Raw genomic sequence first — 20534 nt, 5'->3', positions numbered from 1 at the left:
TGTCTCTCCCTCAGGTGTCTGCTACAGCAGCCCCTGAAAAAGGCATCCATCCACCAGTTTCACCAAAAATTATGTTTATGAAAGGCAAAAAAGAACCTATGGGCAACAGTATCAGTGTACTTAAGCTTTAATCTTAAATAAGCATTTAGCTTCACCTAGAAGGATCAGGACATGAAAGGAAGGGCAGTACCCAAGAGATAAAAATAACCTTCTTTTATACAAGATGCTGGCCTAGAATACATTACATAGAATTTTCTTTATAATACTCAAATTAATTGATGGCATGTAAAAAAAGTAGTTCATGTCAACTACAGTTTGTCATTACCCATCTAAAATGGATTTAGACAGGAAAAAAACCACAACAGAAATGAATGTCATATCACCACGTATCTTTTCCATCTGTTAGCACCCTTAGTGCTCCTTATAAAGAAATGCATTTTTATTTCAGATAATGTCAACAAGTATTATGAAATATTTCTCTTTCAGTAAAACTGCTAAACCTACGAAAGCCAGAGGGAAAAAACACAAGATCTGCTCACTAATTAAAAATCCATTAAAACTTAGTCAGAAGGCTTGGAAAACCTCAGAAGACTAAAAATAGATCTAAGAAGAAAATGGGCAATGGAATCAGATGGGTGTCAGTGTAAATTTATAATTCACACGAATTGTTTTTCTTTTAATGAAATTGTTTTCAAACTAGATGTAAATCCTAAAAGCCAGATCATGGAAACTATTTTTATACTAGAGTAAATAAAAGTCTGGAAATACTATTGTGAAATATAAACAACAATACAAGTAGCATAATAAGCCACACTCCATAGCACAGGCACAAGTAATACAGATCTTCAAACACGTTTAAAAGCTTCTGTATAAACAGGCGTATCAATCTCTAGGGGCGTTGATGAGGTAGAAATTCTGAGGTTTTTGTTAGAAATTCTGCTAACAAAAATGTGCCTACACCTTTTTTCCATCCCTGAAGAAGATTCTTCTAACCTGGAGACATAAATTTGCCTTCTGACAATTACAGATAGCTTACAAATAGCTCCAAGTAATTATAATAGAGAACTTTTAAACTTCTGTTCAAAGGACTGTTAAATTACCATTATTATTTGGGACAATGATCATCTGTGTTCACCGATGCTCTCAGAATTTCACCTATTTTTGTTTGAGACTGCTACCAACTATACCAAACTGCTCTGTATCTTTTTAACCCATGCCAGACTTCAGTCCTTTAATAGTAAATATATTAATTAATGCTATTTTTTTTTAAATTACTGGCTGGGGTAGTTGATTGTTTTTTTCAAGTCTGAGTTCCTCATTTCTTTAATATGCTGGTAAAGACAACCTTAAAAAAAGTTAAGGTAATAAAAAGATGGGTTTCCCTGCACTTGATGCTAGAGGAGTTCTTCTACCTGATCATCACCTTCACACTCCCACCCTCCCCAGCCCGAGAGAGGATCAGGCTGTCAGAACTGCCAGCCCTAGAGTGATCTACTGCTCAGCCTACGTCATACGATACAGGTCAGAGTTATAAACAAAATTGTCTCTGTGTCACATGAGAGGGGCACGTCCCCAGAGAACCCTGCTAGAGCAACTACTACAATGGAAGTCATCCAAGAGGACCAACTGATACCTCCAGGTCAAGTTCCTTTGAGGCCACCATCCAAGGACACAAGGCTGCAAGCTTATTTCACTTACTGCCCTGCAACTTGCAGAGGGTCCTCAAGTTCTGCAGCTTCTGTCCAGTTCTACAGATATCCTCAGTTTAAACATTAAAATGTGTTTTTAATGTAATAGGAAGGCAATTCTCAAAATTTATGTTCACTGTGGAGAAAAACACGAAAATGTTCAAGATTCAAACACAATGACCTGAAGACTTAGAAATTATACTAAGCGTAAATTGAATTAACTCTGATTAAATTTATGCCCAGCAAAAGCGTTTTCATCCACATCAGTTTGTTTCATACATTAGAGGTTCACGAACGTCTGTGCTGGGAGCAGCCAGGGAAGAGAGCAATGACAGGAAAGGGTTAGTGGAGAAGGAGGAGAGGGAATAAAGCAAGTGGAGCTTCTTTTAGCAACAGTGCAAGTAATGCTGTCTAAAAGGATTTGGAAATTATACTCTGAATCCCTTTGCTTCCTAACTTTTTTTTTCTGCAGACCACCAGAAAAAAGTAACAAAGATAATCAAAAATGATACTGCAGCTGATTTATAATGGGACTATTTGTATATTTACCTAATCTTTTCTGAGCACAGACCTTCTGGAATGACAGCTTCTTAGATATTTATACTTTTATTTCAGCTTGCTTTTTACATATACACATATGCTTCTAATTAACATTTACAGCATGGAAATTCAGTTCTACTCACCAGACCACACCACAGAGCCTTAAAAATTATCTTAATCAAACATTTCAGAAGTACTTTCAGGTATAAAAAGCTGGTAGAGCAGCTCTGAAAGAGCTATACTGGCAACCACTTGTAAAGATGACACAGACAGGGAAGCACATATGTGTAACTTAATGGCCCTAAAGCTACTCATATTTACCCAAGTACTGCCTTGGTGTCACAACAGAGCAGTTCCTAGCTCACAGCCACACAAATTTCAGTATTAAAATAATTATTTTTTCTTAAGAGTATTACTTCCGCATAATTTTTTTTGCAGTATTTTTGCACACTGGAATTTCTCCTTGAAGTACCTGAAAGCCTTTATGCTAACAAAAAGCACTACAACTGAAATATGCCTTGTCCTCAGAACGTTAGAAACCATTTGTCTTTTGCAATCAATGTATTAAAGATTACGTTTGAAAACAATCTTCCACCACAAAGGTGTTCAACATTCATTACCACCGTCCCTGGAAAAGCTGCTATAGGGAGTGCTGTCAAAACAGAAGTCCAACTGCTCACGGATTCACTGGACACAAGGCCGGAATCATTATCCATGCGAGCCCAACATCCGTAACTATCACTCACCATAACTGATTGAAGCCTGTCTTTCAGAAAGCCACTCACTTTGCCATTCCCTTTGTCACTTGTTCCTCCTTATGAATTCAGGCTCATTTCCTTTGTGAACGTCTCTGGTTGCAGCTTTCAACCACGGGTTGTCTCTTTTCCTCTTACATGAGGGATCCCTTAAGAACTCAGTATTTTCCCTGTTGGAGAAATCATTCACTGTTCTCTAACTACTGCTTATTTTTAGGGTTTAAATCCCCCACCCCCATAACCAAACAGACTGAGCACTTCCACCTTCCTCCCCAAAGCGGTTTTCTCCAAGCTTTCTACTATCTCTGGTCCATTTCATGACTTTTTGCCAATATTTCAGTCTTTCAGCTGTGGATACCTGAATCACATTGAAATGGCAGCAGCAAATCTCACATTTTCTATGATAAACAGAGCTTCAGTGCACAGCCACAAACATCCCACACTCCAAATGTCTTGCCAGAAATGCTCCTTTCTGGACTGCAGCCCCATCCCTAAACCTCTACATGGCAACATCATCCTCTCTCCCTATTCTGAAGAGCATTTTGTTTAACTGCTCTTCTGCCTCCTCCCTGTGCTCATCCATGTCATTCCATATACAGATTTCAACAACAGTAATTGTTATTAATATTGACTAATACCAGACTTCACTGCTGATGGACCACCCGAAAAACCCAAAGCAAAGAGATGACTGTTCCCAAACAACAAAGTGCTTGGTCAGCCAGTCCTTAAACCAATTACTGGAGGCTTTATTCCACAGAATAATTCAAACAAGTAGCTTTAATCAAGAGTACAGAACACTGCTAAACCCAGCACCTTTAAAGAAATTCATTTGCATTACATCTTCATAGAAAACGATGGATAAAGGACCACATCAGATGACCTAATACCTACATCAAAGGCAACTTGTAAAACTCAGGAAGTGGATAAAAGGATGAAAAGGAAGGCAAAGAATAAAAAAAAAAGCCCAGCAAACCTGAGAGCTCCTGTCTCTAAAGAACCCAGCAAACATATATATCCAGAACAAAAAGTATCCTTATCTGCCCAAAAGTCACGCCTTCCACATTGTTGTCATTTCAGTGGGAACCATGGGATTTCACTGTCTCACAGAAGTGAGCAGCATGTATTTCAATATACTTTGTAGCATAATAAAATATTCCATTGAAATTACAAGATCTAAAAAACAATTACTTTATTGCTTCTTATAACTTTTTCACTGTAAAATTCAACTCCAAGGTAGTAATTGGCAGGGACAAAATTGTGTAGCAATTAGGGCACGACAGCAAAAGCAAACAAGAACTGAAAATGGGTTCGACACTTCTGGTAACAAGCAGGTAATTATCACAGCAGCTTGAAAGGGGCATAATCAACCAAACTGACATCATCCCTCCCACATAATAAAATGTGAAATCCCTTTACGTGCAGTGTAGCTCTTACACACAGCTGGTAAATGCTGCTAGTCTAGTCTCAATGTTTGTGTCTGCAGAGCAGCTGAGGTTACATTTGGGATGGTTCAAGAGTGGATAATTTTATTTATTTATTTATTTAGGATAGTAAGAGCTATTACATGTTTTCATCCACTGTGGACTACAGATATTACCACTAGAAAATGCTATTTTATAAAATTGCCCTCTCTTTTCTGAGTAGAACTTTGTTTTCAAAGTTCCTAGAAAAAGAGAAAAAAATCTCTGCCTATCATTACCTTTTCACCATTATCTACAAGATGAAACAGGTTTAATATTTTTTACATAAAAATAGAACGTTGCTAGTTTTAAATATGCTTTATTCTTAACTACTGTATTTTACCAGCAAGTTTTTTCCCCACGATGCATTGGTTTAAACCCAGGTGTGAACCTTAACTTCTGTGTCAAAGCACCACTGTGCCATGGACATGCCTGTTGTTATCTCAACACAGTCTAACTGCAAAATAAACAGTAATGTAATCATCTTCACCATGTATTTGAAGTAATTAAAATATGATTTTAAAAACCCATTCATTTATCTGCTGTGCCCTTTCAGCACAATTTTACTGCAAGATTCTCACTCTCATCAGCACCGTGTTTGGAAAACCCATCAGGCCTGACTGACTCAATTAATGGTGGTTGTTTCATCTGTTAGAGCAGGTTGGAGGGAACCTCCTTCTTCCCTGCTTTGTATATTCCTAACCTGTGTTCGTCTCCATTTTCTCTCTCTTTGTGTTGACAAATCCATTTACCTCCACTCTGTCTGTCAATACCATTAACTCCCACCTTTTTCCAGCTCATTAACAGCAAGGCCGAACCCAACACTAATCCCCAAGTCTGCTGTTAACTATTTCCACACAGCTCCCACCTTTCAGATGGGTTTCGTTCCTTGTTTCTTAGATACAAGCAATTTCAAATACACTGGAATTGCAGCTCAATTTGTATTAATTTCTCATGACAAATTTCCACAAAACATTTACAGAATATCTGCACCTATCATTTTGTAAACTGCGCTGCAAGTACCGTAAGTAAAATGTATTAATTATTAACCCTTGTTTTCTCATCTTTATAAGAGATCACATCTATATATACATCACAATGTGAATTCTTTAGACAGCTGTTATGTTAAGCAATCTACTTTTTATCTATTTTTTTTGTTATATTTAGCTTTTTTTTTTTTTTTGCACAAAATTCTCACAAAGGTAACACAAAGCTGGCTTCCTGGATCTCAGTTTCTCAAAAGTACTAGGGGAGTTTTGAGTATTCCTGGTGGAAAATTAAATCTGGTAACTGTGTAGGCTAAATATGGTATGCCTTGACTTGTGGAAGGTTTAATTTACTGGCAAGTAAAGCAGATGTGGGCACAACAGGAGATATTTAATTGTTGACTATATGTTACTGACATGATAAAGATGCTAATACTATGCCAAACCTTGTATTTTTTCCTGCATATTTGAACCTTTTTAAATCTCATATTACTTAAAAAGGTTAAAATTGTTCAAGATCTATTATCAAAAGTTCTCTAAATTAGAATAAAATGACAAAAGCACAAAATTATAAATTTAAAACTATATCATAGTGAAGGGAAACACTGACTGCAAAGCTAAAAAAGGTAAAGACTAAATAAATAATTTAAAAAGTTATTTGTAAACCAACTGCCATTGATAAGACCTATTCCTTTTAAAAGCAAAATTTCTCTGAATATGAGGATTTTACTACAAGAATATGAAAAAACAGCTTTACAAGTAAACCTAGCATGGGTCAAAGCAAAACTAATAATAGGACCTGGACAGCAGTCCAATATTCACCTGAAGATAACATGTAAGCCACACGTACCCTTTCCTTGTCAGGAGCCAGTTCCCAGCCAGGATCTCCATGCAGGCATCTGAGCACTGCACTGGCAGAGCAACAGGGCTGAGCAGCTGCAGTAAAAGGTGATTGCCCAAGTCACTGCTGCCAGCAGAACAGATCTCTGCAACCGCGGCCTTAAATGCCCTGTAAATATAAAGCTAACTAGAATGTTTCCATTACCAACAAAACACGGGGAGGTAAATTACCAGTGAACAGGTCCTCAGAAGTGATGAGGTGGGAAACCTTCAGTAACCTTCATCACCTTCTCTCCTCCACGTATCTTTGTTCTGTTTCAGTCACAGATTGCACCAGAAATGCCTTTTCACTGAAAACTTAAAGCTACAGCAGCATCCAGCATACTGGATAAGGATATTCTACGATACTTTGATTCTGAAGACTTGGGGGACATAGAAGACTCACAGAAATTCCAGGCCCCGTTCTGGCCTACAACCTCCAGAACAAGCATATAAAGTCATCTAATAAGCGACAAATACTGGTTTTCTTCTTCGCATCTGGATCCTACAGTAAAGGTAATATGGTTGGTTCAGGGTCCATAAGGGAAACTTCCTTTATCTAAACAACTGGAAATATTTTGTTGGAAAAAGTACATTATTTTGAAGTAGAGGTTGTCCCAATAAAAGCTCTGAGAGGATGCCAGGAAAACAAAGTTAATAGCAACACCAAAAATTTTACTTTCTCAATATACAAGACACACCTTATTTTCTTACAGCCAATTCTACATCCCAATCTGCACATATGTTGAGGGTTTCTTTCTTAGAAAAATGAAATCAAAAGGTGAGGTTTAGCTTCCACTGGAAAATAAAAACAAATGTGGGCTTGAGTCTCATTAGACACACCCGACATTAGCACACCCCAACATTTAATTTATTGCAGAATAACATTATGTTGGTAATGCACAGCAGAAGAACCTCAGCTTAAAAAAAAAAACCCAAATCAACACTGACAAAGTGTTCTCCCATTAAACAGAATCTTTTAGCAATGCCACTGAATTCATGCTAAGCTTAATACAAAGTATCACCAAAACAAACTTTATTAGCTAAGTACATTTCTATTCTTTCTCTTCCAAGTTAAATGCAAACCTGTTTAAATGCTTAGCCTTGGATGTGTACATTAAAATAAAAATACCTGAGTCTGTGAGCCTGACTCAAAACCATCACACCTGCACACACAGGGCTGAGTAATTAACATGTAGTTCGTCAAGGACTGACTGAAAGCCCTTTGGTTTTTATGCATTCTGTTATCAGCATCATTCAGAGCATTTGGACGAAAAGCCTATGTAATTCTAGACTATTATGAAAGCTTTTTTTTTTCTGGATGAGACCCTACAAATTCTGATGACTTCTTCATGAATTCTTCTTCTGAAGAAGAACTGTGTTCTTTCTTTCGAGTTTCCTTGGCCAGGAATTTTATATTTGGGTTCACTCAAAAGACATCATAAAAATTAAAACTGCTAAACTTACTAGCTAATAAATACACCATCACCACAACAAATCATGAAAGAATTCATCAATGGATTTGATTTTTAAAATTAATGACAGCACATCTTAGAAAATATACTACTAAAGAATGAATGGCAGGGAAAAAAATCTCTGAAAAATGTCATCCATTGCAAAATATCTCAGGTAAAAATTAAATTGCTACCCTTTTGCACCAGCTGCAAAATTCCACCTCTGTTGCCTTGTATAGACTTGAAGATTACACAAACCAGGTTTCACATCACCAGGAAAATCATGGACTAAATACAGTGGCGGTCTGACAAGTTACTCACCAACACCTCAGTAAGAAAGGTTTCTCTTTCTTTTTACCAAGGAGCTCCTCCACCTGAGTACAGCAACTACTGATGTTCTTAACACACATTAAAAAAACACTCTAACTTTCTAAGATAATAGTTTCAAAGAGACGTAAGAAAAACTACCAAGGCCAACCAGTTCTTCAATGTGACAAATGTATCAAAAGAAAATGTACTTAAAATAAATGTGACTCAGATGAGAAGCTACTATCAGTTTACTACAGGGACCCTGTTTGAATAAAGCAAAATGAGTTAACAGTATTCTCCCACAACCAGACTTCTAATACTCGCATTAAAGCTACGAAAACAGTCAAACTCCTATTACATACTTTTAAAAACAAATATAAAATAGAAGTATGTCTGAAGCTACACCTTAAAAAAAAATAACAGCCAACAAATATTTAGAAATTTCCATCCTATTATTCAAGAAGATCTAAGAATACCAAAATATTTTTAAAACAATAATAGAAAGTAAAGGTTTAAGCCACATTAGAAAACCTCCCTCTAAAGCTTACAGTTATTACAGTTCTTCTTAAGGGAGAGTTTCATGACAAAAATACTCGTTTTGTGCAGCAGAGACACACAAAAGGATTCTTCGGGATGCCAAACACTTTCAGAACTCTCCAGTGATGACTCATCCTGTTATGTATACAAAGCTTTCATTAAAAAAAGAAAAAAAAGTCAGTTGGCATCATTACAGATCCTCAGTTAGCAATCTTCAACTTACTGTTAGTTCTTGTACAAAGTATTCTAAACACTGCAATGAAGTATTCTGGTATGCTAATTTTGGGGAGGAAAGCGTGCAACTTAACTTGAATGGCCTTTCTTACACAGAGTTTCTACTCTAGCTCACAAATGGCTCCAAGATGGCCTCGAACACAGTTTTTAGCTACACAGAAATTCTTTGTTGCTCCACAGCAGTTCCTTGCCAGTCGCGCTGATCAACTATTTTGCCAAAACCAGAAAAGTAAGTCTTTCAAAATGAGTCTTGATGACTGGAACAAAAAGAACCACTTCTTAATGGGGGGGGGGGGGAGGTGGAAAGAAAGCAAGGGGGGAGGGTAGTTTAACTGCTCCTAAAAACTTGGAAAGCATTCCTCTTGGATCTCTCCTTAGAAGCGCTGTTTTAACCCCCCTCCCTCAAATTAACTGATTTATTTAGATAATCTGTTGTTCTGCAACAAAACCACAATAAACTAAAACTGCCACAGAGATGCAAGTAATTGTGATAAACTGTGCTGCTATACTGGCAAGTATTTGTTAATAAGACAGCTTTCTTTTATATATATATAACTTCTTTGAAATGTGGTGTTGGTTGTTGTGTTTAATTGGCTGTTGTTTGCTTTACTTATACATACGAATGTTTGCAAGATGTACTGAAACCAGAAACCTCCCCCAGCACTACACACAGTACAAGCAGCCTGCACCTCACTCCATCAAGTCTTTCCAGATTTTTCCAAGTCAAGCGGGTCATTTCCATTCCTGCTCATCTCCTACCTGCAGGCAGCCACCTACAAACCCAGGTAGAGGGGAGCTTTAGCTCAAAAAGCATTGACCTCCTCAAACTCGTCTCCAGATTCACTCTGCATAGGCAGCAAGTCTGGAGTTTGCAGCCCTCCCAGAGCATCATCTGGAAAACTCAAACAAACAAGCAAGATAGAAATAATTTCCTTTATGTTCAATCCCTCCAGTCACTCACTTCTCTAATAATTCAGTTCCTAGTGTTGATCCTTTTCTAAATATGGCCACATAAGCATAAGCAGCGAGCCTCAGTGCCAGCTATGCAATTTCTCTTTCCCACTGGGGACAAGCTTTCCAGCATCTCAGATGTTTTCAGAACAGACGCCTCCCCCACCACTGCCACATATACATTTTATTTTATTTCTTATGAACGCCTCTTACCCACAGCAGTTACAAGTGCCAAATCATCTGATTTCACAGAGTGTCAAAAGAAAAGCCAGATCTAAGAACTTTTATAGCATTTTCTATCCCTTCTTCCTCTGCAACATGGTGATTTGGAAATAATGCTCTTCATTTGCTCAAATTCCAACGGCTGCAAGAAGTCTGCTGTCCCTCTCCAGTCATTTACAGTGATTATAGGACGTAATCAACTACACCATGTTTCTGTAAGTTTATGCCGTCCATGGGTCAAGGCTGTATGTGATCAAAGGTACAAACTAAAATTGTGGATTCATGCTATGAGTCTTTGAGCTTGAAGCACACTGATTTCCATGTTTTACAAAAAATAAACCTAAAGAACAGCCCATTTTTTACTCCTTCCAGACGAGCTATGAAGGCTTGTCTTAGAAAGCGCAATGAAATCCTTTTTATTTTTTAATTTAGTCGTAAGTTTTTGTTATTCCCTCATTATTTATGTACTACCACAGGTGGTCACAGCAAATTACCAACTAATTTATGCTGGTTCTTTAACTGCAAGTCTAGCTTACTAATTAAATACCAAGAAAAAAAACCCAAACAAACAAAAAGCCCCACACCCAGTCTTCAGCAGTTAAAAAGCAGAGGTACAGGAAAGCAGGAGACACCCCCAAACAACAACAGAAGCTTCATATTTGCCTTTAGCAGACTATGTTTAAATGAAAGCAGACACCATCTTCATTTCCTCATGTTTAATCAACGGTGGATGGAAGAGGGGAGAGGAATAAGGAAAGCCAGCTGCACCTCCAGCAGAGGTCTGGACAGGGCTGGGGTCTGAGGGGTGAACAAGCAGCCTCACAAAAACCAGGAGGCATTTCCAAGCACACGGCACAAACATAATGGAGGGTCCAGCACAGAGCACGGGCTTGGCTCCACTGAACAAACAAAAGGGGATACTTTAATCATATTTTAATGAGGCTCTGCACGTGACCTGGTCCATTAGATGCTGAAATGCTGCTGCAGTTACTCTACAACCACCTTGGCATTTGGTGGCTAATGCTCCAACTGGCCGCTACAGTACCCTTGAGGAAGGAAAAACAAATAAAGCTGCTGCAGCAGCTTTGGTTGATAACAGCATTAATACACTGGGGGTTTTAAAGATCTGTAGATCCACAGACATCAGCATGATCAAGTGTGAAACCTTAACTCACTAATAACCAGTTCTATCAGGAGACATATTACGCAGAATAATTAAGTCAATTTATGTTACATAAAAAACAGGTTCATTATCCAAATACAAGTATTATTTAACTAATAGAACGAAGCAAAACCTAAGCTGTGCAATAGACACTTAACATCAGAAAACAAGATACCATGGTTCCTTAAGTCTGCAAAAAGTGAAAAAATTTCCTGCCCCAAGAACCACAACAAAACTTGCTAACAGTCCAGAAATCCTGCTTTTGGAGTGTATTTGTCTCTTACTGCCTTCAAAAAGCATTCCTGTTACATACATACATACTTTTTTTTTTTCAGTTTAAATAAAATTTCTCTGATGTACCCTAGTGTTTTCAACCACGTCTTTGGGATTTGTGCACATCTTTGGAAAGTATATACTCTGGTTTTCCCACACATACATGTTCATGCATCCTGACAATTATAACCATAATTCACATTGAAAAGGTGATCACAAAATCAGCATTTACTTCTCTTTCAACACTTACGACACAGCACTGATGCTAGGAGGTGGAAGGATCACAAAAATCCCAAGTGAAAGCCTGCTGTTCCCACACTATTGCAGGTGAACTGTGGAACTCCATGCTCAGCATGCTGGAAGTTTGTGAGATCAAGGAGAGGCTGGACACATTCAGAGGAGATTCTTATGCTCAAAAGATCTAACACAGCAATATCATCCTTGACTCCAGAAATCCCACAATTCCTTCCCCAATCTCCTGCAATTAGTGGTTTGGGAAAGTATCATTATAAAATTACTCTTGCTTTCTTTTCCTATTAACCACAGCAGGAACCGTGATGATGGGACATCCACATTGCTGATCTGACCCAGCACAGATGCTGTTGTGAAATTCATAATTTCTCTGTACTGTTTTACAAATAGACTCTGAACCAACAAAGCTCATCATACTGCCCAAATTACTGTCACATCCAAAGATTCATATTTAGCAACACTAAACTTCATTTCCAGCCTTGTATTCAACATCCTGAACTCTGAAAATTGAACCTGCAACTATGCAGCTTTTAGTGGTTTATAAAAGTTTCATTCCTCCAAAGGACTGGTTCCTAATGTCTGATGTCCAGAGACTCTCACGTGGGCTCCCAGAGATTCAGTTCTGCATGATGGAAAGCAGCAGGGTGAGGAAGCAAAGAAAATGCCCAAGCATCTTACATACCTTCCCATTCAGGATCTTTGTCCATACTGCATAGAAAAGGTTATACACCTTATCACTTAGTCGGGTCATCATCTACCACAGAAAAACAATAACCTTGAGACACGCATCATGTCATACAATTTTTAACAAGATGCTTTTCACAGTCAAAGAGCACCTATTTTTCTTGTATTTAAGCAACACGAAGCTCTTCTAGCAGACCAGTGGATTCTCCTACATCACCAAATTCCTTGCACAACATCAGAAGTAAGTTAAAGCCCCTGTGTTCTGTAAAGACAGTCACCTGACATTTTGCTGTTACCTTCCAATTTGAAATAATATCCGATCCACGAGCATTCTAACCTTACTTTACATAGGGAATTTATAATTTTTTGCTGCTTCTTGTCACTTGAACACTACCAAGAGAGCTTTGTGCAAGATTATTTTGTCCCCCACCCGGGATCAAGTCCTGATTTTCAGAACTTAGGCTCATCTTTTTGATGGAATTTGCAAGCATCTTCAAATGCCAGGACCAGAAAGGAGTTTTAGGAAAAACAGTTGGTGTTGATTGACTATGGGCAAGTTCATCTTCATTCCTTAAAGTTGCTTAATTTCATCCATCCACTTTCGATAAGGATGTGGTCAATGTTCATGAGGAAACCTAGTAAAAGACAAAGTGTATTATGCAGAATCCCATGATCTGGTTAGTTCTGACTTGGAGTGTGTGTACTGGGATGGCAGGGAGCTCTGTCAGTAAATTTCACTTTTGCTGCTCAGGTACAATCAGTGTACAGGATAATCTGCGGAAAGTTTAGTTCTGATGAGTTTAGCAGGCTTAGGAGGCTGTTGGAAGGACTGGAGAGGAGATTACAGGAGAGATTATTTCAAGATACGTCTTCTTTCAGAACAAGCTGCAACCACTGAAAGGATTCCGCAGATTGATTTTGGACTCCCTGAACTACAACCATCTCCTCCCCCAACTCCCTTGCTTCTCTTAGAGCTTGAGACACATAACCCCACCACCACTGCTTTTCTGCCCCTAACTATACCACTACAGCACATCTTTCAAATTTCTCAGAAGTAATTTCATGCTCAGAAAATGCTACAGAACAGTCAGAAAAAATTGCCATTATAAACTGCTGAAAGGACCACAACCATTACTGGCTTTTCCACTGCAAAGAAGCCCTGCCAAGACAGCCTTCCCCAGAAAAAGTCTATTGTTCTTCACCTACAAATATATGTCTTTCTTACCAGGAAAGTCAACTAATTAGCTCTTCTTTACATGCCTCCTGGCCTGAAACTTCTGGAACAGGAGATGGTGGGAAGTGCAAGGACAGGATGTGAAGTCCTACCTGCAAAACTATTCAGCTTTTATCATTCTGATAAAATTTAACACATAGTATCAGTTTTTCAGATACCGATTGTGTTTGATGAAATCGACTATCAGACAGTAGGATGGGTCTCAGGCATGAAACACACATCTAGCTCAGGAAGAGCTAAGCCCAGTTCTCTCTGAGTGACCCCAAAGTGCCCCCTTTTTTGCTTTGCACACCACAGAACTGTGATTCTTGCCAGCCTCTGCGAAGCAGTGGGAGGAAAACATGACTAATTGGCCAGTAAAAGAATAACAGAGAAATCAAGAACAAGGTTATGCAATTTGTAATCGTTGTGATTTCAGCTTAGCACTGTTTCACAGAATCTAAGTTGACAGAAAACTGTTCTCATATTTTCTTGATATTTGAAGAATGAAAAATGATTCCACAATGCCTGGTTTATTTTCTTCTGCATCATCCTCTTCCCCACATTTTTTGATCATGCAGAGCAGCAATCGGTTAGCACTATTCAAAATAGTAGGTACAGAACAGTCTAGGCTATCAAATTCTTAGTTGACTGATGAATGTTTACTCTCATGACTATTTTATTTCAATGGAAAACTTTCTATTGACTTCACTTGTCTTTGAAACAGACTTGTGTACCTTAGAGAATACCCCATCATGCTGATTAATAATTAAATGAATCCATACAGTACTTATTCACTGACAGTTCTTTATTTGGAGGTCCAGAGGCATCAATAATGAAAACTCCTCCGTAGTACTGGCAAAGCTGTCAGCAGATGTTGCAGATTAGGCAACCACAAGGAAAGAAATAAATATATTATAGGATGGTTTACATGTGAACTGTATGTAAGTCTATCAATGATCAGGGGAACCACCTCCTCCTAACCTTTACATCTCTCAGCTTTCACCAGAGAAACAGCAGCCAACTACCTCCATCAACATGGGTGAATGCAGATGTCAGAACCGGCCAGAGCAATCCCTGGCTACACAGCACAGCCCAGAAACTCTGCCTTTCCGGTAACAAACTAAACTGGAGTCAACCGACTTCAAAACATCCCCAAGGGAAGCAGTAGAACTGCCTGAAGCAGTAGCTATTCACCAGTTCAGCTCCAGGATTCTAAAACTTTCTATGGAGAAATGACACAACCATCTCAGTTACTGTACCACAGGCATCAAGACAGATTCAACACCTACATGCATTTCTGAAAATGGAAGAAAGTAAGTAATTAACTTACTAACTCCTCATAGGTAAACATTCTTCATCATTCTAGGTGGATTTTACTAACTGAAGACAAATATACCAGAGGAAAAAAAAGGATGTGTCTAACTATTATACATTTTGTTGACTGATAAATATCTAAACTACATATACAGTGCAGACTCCTCTCCCCAGCCCAGTTTCAAGAATTTGTTAATGCAGGATTGTACCCTGATCCACACAAACCACCTAAGGAATCTTCCAGGCTTCCTCACCATCACTATCTTCTTCCTAGAACTTGACTAGAACTAGACTTCAAGTTGTAATAGTTGCTATTTCCGGAGCTGCATAAAACTGTCTTCACATGCTTCTCTAAACTGTTTATTTTTCTTAATTTAAAAATCTTAGCTTCCTTTAACAAGGTGAAAACAAAGATGACAAGGAAACAGAAAGGAAAAGTCGACTAAACACACATAAGAATAAGCACTGCTTACAGGCAAGCTACCTCATCAAGGTGGATTAAGGTGGAAGAGAAAGACTGAAGTCCATGCTCCTCAACCTCCATCTCCCACCTGTCTTACAGATTACGTCCCTGTAACTCTGGGCTCCTCTTTCCTGAGCACTGCAAACCCATGACGTTTCCAAAAGCCCTCTACCTTGCTTCTGTACCCCTTCCTATGTGCAATTAGCTTTCTACTAAAATATTGCAAAGCCAGAGTGAAATTCTTCCAACAAGAACAGTCTCTCAAAGGTTAATAGTAGTACTTACTGCTAAACCTTGACCTCCATTTTATGGCAGTCCTGAACATACAATGAATGACTTCTGCCACAACTGTGACTAAACCTTCTGTACACAAGGCAAGGCTGACAGGGCAGTGACGACACCTAGCACACCTATTATTTGACCCAGATCAAGTAACCTTTGAAAAGGTTAGAAAATATTGTAGGCTCATTCATTCCCTCATCACTCTCTTTGACCACTGTTGGTGTCTTCTTGCATGCTAAACACATTCTCAACAGTTCCACAAAACGGTGCTGCCAAAATTGCCCACTCAAGCCTAAGGGCAAAGTGACAAAAATAAAGCCCCAACCTTATTCCTTCTCATTGCTCTAGATACACCATCCTTGTATAGTCCCATCCAACTCATCCCTTCCCCCTGCCCCATCCTCTTTGTTCTGCCAAATACATGACATCCTTTCACCCTGTTCCTTGTGCTTCAAAAAAGCCTTCAAACTGTATTAAACTCAGTATCCTCACAAGTCACTTGATCCAGAGGAGGCAGATTTCTGCAGAACTATAAGCATAAATAAGAATTCCGTTTGAGGTTTTCTGAATTCTGGAAAAAACACAGCTCCCTTTCCTCCTGGTCTAATCCCACCCCAAACAGATCCCCCATGGAATGGTTATTCCCAGAACTGCCCTCTTCAAAGTTTGTCCCATTTTTCTCCTTTTTTTCCTCTTTTTTTTATGGCACCTGATGTTACATGCTAAGAGGGACTGCAAACTGGTTAACTATAAACTATGTATAACCTATATAAACCAGGCAGTAATAACCTGCTCTCACATGCACTTCTTCCTAAACCGAGTCTTCCAAAAGCAACCTACCTTCTCTTTTTATAGCATGGGGGCATTTGGGGCCTGGAAACTAAAAATAAGCAAAATTTTAAAAAAAAGAGAGAGACAAAATGGAAGATCCAGAGTAAAAACAATATGGAAGTGTTTGTGGTTGGAAGGAACACACTGAGCTCTATCTAAAACGAAGAATTCATTCCTGAAACTGAATTATACCCAAGAACTGCAAGTCCTGGCTAAACAAACAAATACACAAGCAGACTCTTCTTTTCTTCTATGCCTTTATCTTCTTTAATTAAGTAATGTTACACAAGTGTTTACCTTTTAATGCTTGGAAATCAGGATGAAAACATGGGACAAAGAGACCAGCGTGAAATCTTTTCTAGCTGCATTACAAAAGCACCATCAGCACAAGCCACACTTACTGTGGAACAAACATTTCACCAGTGAGTACAGACAAGAGGGAGACTTTCCTGAAGAGACAGACAGAAATGCAGCATGCTATGACTAACTTCCAACAGACCTTATGTCAAAGGAGGAGTCAAATATCCTCCAAATGAGTGGCATCATCTATGCTTGTGCCTGGCACTGGACCTTAACACTGAGATGAAAAAAAAATTCCAACAAGGCCACATATAACTATGGCTCATTTTTTTAATCAAAGGTATTTCCAAAGGACAAAGCTTAACTGTAATGTTTTGCCACTCATCTACATCTCGGATGTCAGGAAAAGAATCTGTCAAGAGCACTAGAAGACACATCTGTTTGCTGAATACATTCCACATCAGATTACCAAACACAAAGACGTGAGCACTGTCAAACAGAAGGCGCTCACCTATTCCCAAAACCACGTGACTTTCCCTGCCACGCTGCTTTCCCTACCGAATTTCCATGACATTTCCTGGTTCACCTCAGCTGTCCCAGGGAGCACCACTGCGGCACAGCAAATGCCACGAATCGCAAGAAGACATCTGATATCTGTGATATCACATGCTGGGATTCTGCCAGCAAACCACAACATGCCAAAAGGATTTCGCAGAGGAAAGACAGAATTATAAAAGACTAGCTGAAGGCCCACTGTCAAACTGGATTTTAATGCTTCTTTCTGCTAACACCCTACATCCCAGGGTTTCCAGAAGCTTTAATAATTACTAAAATTGGAACTGCCCAAATAAAACAAAAAAGAGTCTTTCCGCTGGTTTAGAGTGTGCTTTTGACAACACTTCAGAGATAGTACCCCTTCCTTTCGGGCTCTGGATTTTATACTAAATGGTATACACTAAGTACATACTCCTCCATAGTAAGAGTTTTCTATCCACACTTTCAGAACAGGAAGCCAGAATTGCAAAACTCAAAGATTTGGCAGCAGTGATGAGAAAAAAATATTTTAACCATTATTTTTAAATAGCTCAATAAATTAAATATAGTAAGGCTGGAAATACTGTAAAGCACATACCGAATGATCCTTTTAGCCTGAAACAAAAGGAGAAATAAATACATGGCTGCTTTTGATTTTTACTCAGCCATTTGCCCTTAAGAGATCATTTTCAGGCAAGTCTAATGAACGGTCACATTAAGAAACTGCACATGATGTAACTACCTTCTACTGGCATATTATGTAAATGACAATAATGCCATCTCCTGTGTCCTCCCCTCCAAAAAAAAGAAAGCTCCCACAGAACATTTTGCCAAAACTCTGCACGAGTTTCTGCTTGGGAAATAATAATACAGAAAAAAAAAACGAAAAAAGAAAAAGGCAAGAAAAAAAAAAAGTCAACTGAGTGCAGAGTCTGACAAAATACTCATACAAAATTAAACATAATTCCTACCAAAAAAAGCTAGTATTTTGACCTAAAAGCATCTATATTTAATACTGGCAGAATATTAGGTATTACTTTGCACAGAACAAACAAAACAAAAGAAGAGTCATAAAACAGTTTACAAAGATGACCTGTAAGTGAGCCAAGCAACTAAAAAGTACAGATACTCAAACTCCAAGTATATTCTCAAAATAAAGGCCACTTACAACAAAGCAGTAAAGGATGCATAACCAAACCCTTTAAAAACAAATGTACAGTAGTCATCAGTGAAGTTACTGACTGACAGTTTTATACAGCTGATCCCACAGCACTGAGAAAAAGTCTATCTTGTCTCCTGCTTCTAGCTTACAAGTAGATGGTTAAAATATTTGCACTCAGCAGCCTGGGAGCTGCAGTTATTTTCTGTAGCAAGTGTATTTTACTGTGTAGGAGCATCAAACACCACACACGACCATCACCATGATGTACAGACAGCACAAAGACCCCTGCACGTAACCTCCAGCTTAGGAGCTGTGCGTACTTCAATACCCAGCATTGTATAGAGTCACCGAGAACCTTTAAATGTCTGCCCAGTTGTTTCAGTTTTGCTACAGCAGTATGACCCACTACTGCTTTATTTCTTCGCATGAAAAAGCCCCAAACCGTGTTCATACTGATCTTCAGCTCTTTCAACAACTCTATGCCAAATAACACTATTCTAGGAAAAAAAAATGAAGTTAAATAATAAACTAAACTAACTCAGGAACGTTTTTCAATTATGTAAGAATCCAGTTACAGTGTTAACTAATGATTCACTGGTGAGTGTGTAGTGTTTAGTATCCAGAAATAGGCACAAGACTGAAGTTTTTCAGGAAAATACAAAACACTACACAAATTAACTGGTTCATATTTTGAAAGCACAGGTTGTTTTGTTGATTTTTTTTTAAACCAACCTTCTACAAAGTAATGCCACTGGAAAAGGGGGTAGCCAGCCTCCTATAGTGTCCAAACAAAAAAAGAAATAGACTTTTTTCTTTACAGTTGTACCAAGTTTGTTAAAGCCAGCCAGTTACATAACACTTACTTTGACTTATGACCTATTTGCTCACTGCTCATACAAAAATCATCATATAGGATAGCGTGGCCATCCATTATGCGCTAGAAACATAGTTTATTTTTCAAAGTGTTTTTATTTTTCTCCGTTAGTTTAGAACTACAGTTTAAAGCAGTGGGAGGATCACCTAAAATTAACACTATACAGGTATGCTTTGAAAGCATGCAAAATTAAAATGGCACACTCTTCAAAAATATCGTGTACAGAACACTTCAAAATATTAAAGAAAAATTATCCTATCTCCATTTTCCATCAGTCCAGTATTTACATCGGGAAGTGAAAGTGACAAAAAAAATATAAAAGCAAAAAAAACCCCAGTTGTTCTATAGTTATCCATATAAAGTCCTATTTTTTAAGGAATATGTGCGGGCACACGTGTGTAGGTGTACCCAGGGCAGCGCTGACCGGATGCCCGGCTGAGCCCGGGTCAGAGCGAGCAGGGCTTTTGTGGTCCTTTCTCCCACCCACCACCCTCCTTTTCCTTATTTTTATTTTGTTAAACGGCCTCGGATTGACCACCGAGCGTGTAACTTGAACCTCTACACCCACGTCTGGACGCGGGTCCGGTTTGTTTTTTTTTTTTTTTTTTTTTGACCAAACGGCGTCGAATTCGCCGTGCCGAGTGTCAGCGGCGCCCAGTCCCCACGCCAAGTTTGCCGCCCGGTCCCGGCGGGTCCCCCGTCCCCGGGGAGCCCCTTCCCGCTGTCACTGCCTGCCCTCGATACAAAGAAGTTCAGCGCCAGCCGTACTCACCCCCGGCGAACTGGCTCTTCGCGACATCGCCCAGCGCCGCGGAACCGCTCGCAAATCCCCTCTGGAAAATGGAGGGGCTGGCACCGGTGCGATCCGGAGGGAAGAGAAGTTATTTACATGCCAGGGCCCGAGCCCAGCGCGGAGCGGAGACGCCGATGCTCAGCACTGCCCGCGGTCTGCCATGTTCGTGCCGCTCGCTCGGCGCTCCCCCGGCCGCTGCCCCGGGGCCTCGGGCGGCTCTACAGGGCCCCCCCCATGGCGGCGCCGCCGGGGAGCGATGCGCCACAGCCCCGATCGCCGCGGAACTTCGGCTCCGGGATCCTCCCCGAACCAAGCTGGGGCCGCCGGCGGAGGAGGGCGGAGGGGGAGGGGAGCGGGGGGAAGGGGAGGGGAAAGGGAA

At 39.4% G+C, this 20534-nt stretch overlaps 1 protein-coding gene across 9 annotated transcripts in view; it reads right to left on the bottom strand.

Moving 5' to 3' along the window:
* The window catches only part of KMT2C (lysine methyltransferase 2C), a 193429-nt gene that overhangs the window by 154770 nt on the left and 18125 nt on the right, over nucleotides 1-20534 (bottom strand). Inside the window, exon 1 of one of the 9 annotated variants that reach the window (XM_042044212.1) lies at nucleotides 20135-20478. The exons of the other annotated variants lie outside the window; for them this stretch is intronic. The gene's annotated coding sequence lies outside the window, so the exon portion shown is untranslated. Of the gene's footprint in view, nucleotides 1-20134; nucleotides 20479-20534 lie in introns of those variants that run through there. 9 annotated transcript variants of the gene reach the window in all.

The sequence above is a fragment of the Corvus kubaryi genome, unplaced genomic scaffold, assembly GCF_017639235.1.
Source record: "Corvus kubaryi isolate FWS band 111438036 unplaced genomic scaffold, C.kubaryi_AGA036_p1.0 37398, whole genome shotgun sequence".
In the NCBI taxonomy this organism is placed as follows: Eukaryota; Metazoa; Chordata; class Aves; order Passeriformes; family Corvidae; genus Corvus; species Corvus kubaryi.
The sequence above is the reverse complement of the archived record's forward strand: the minus strand, read 5'-3'. Positions and strand labels throughout refer to the sequence as shown.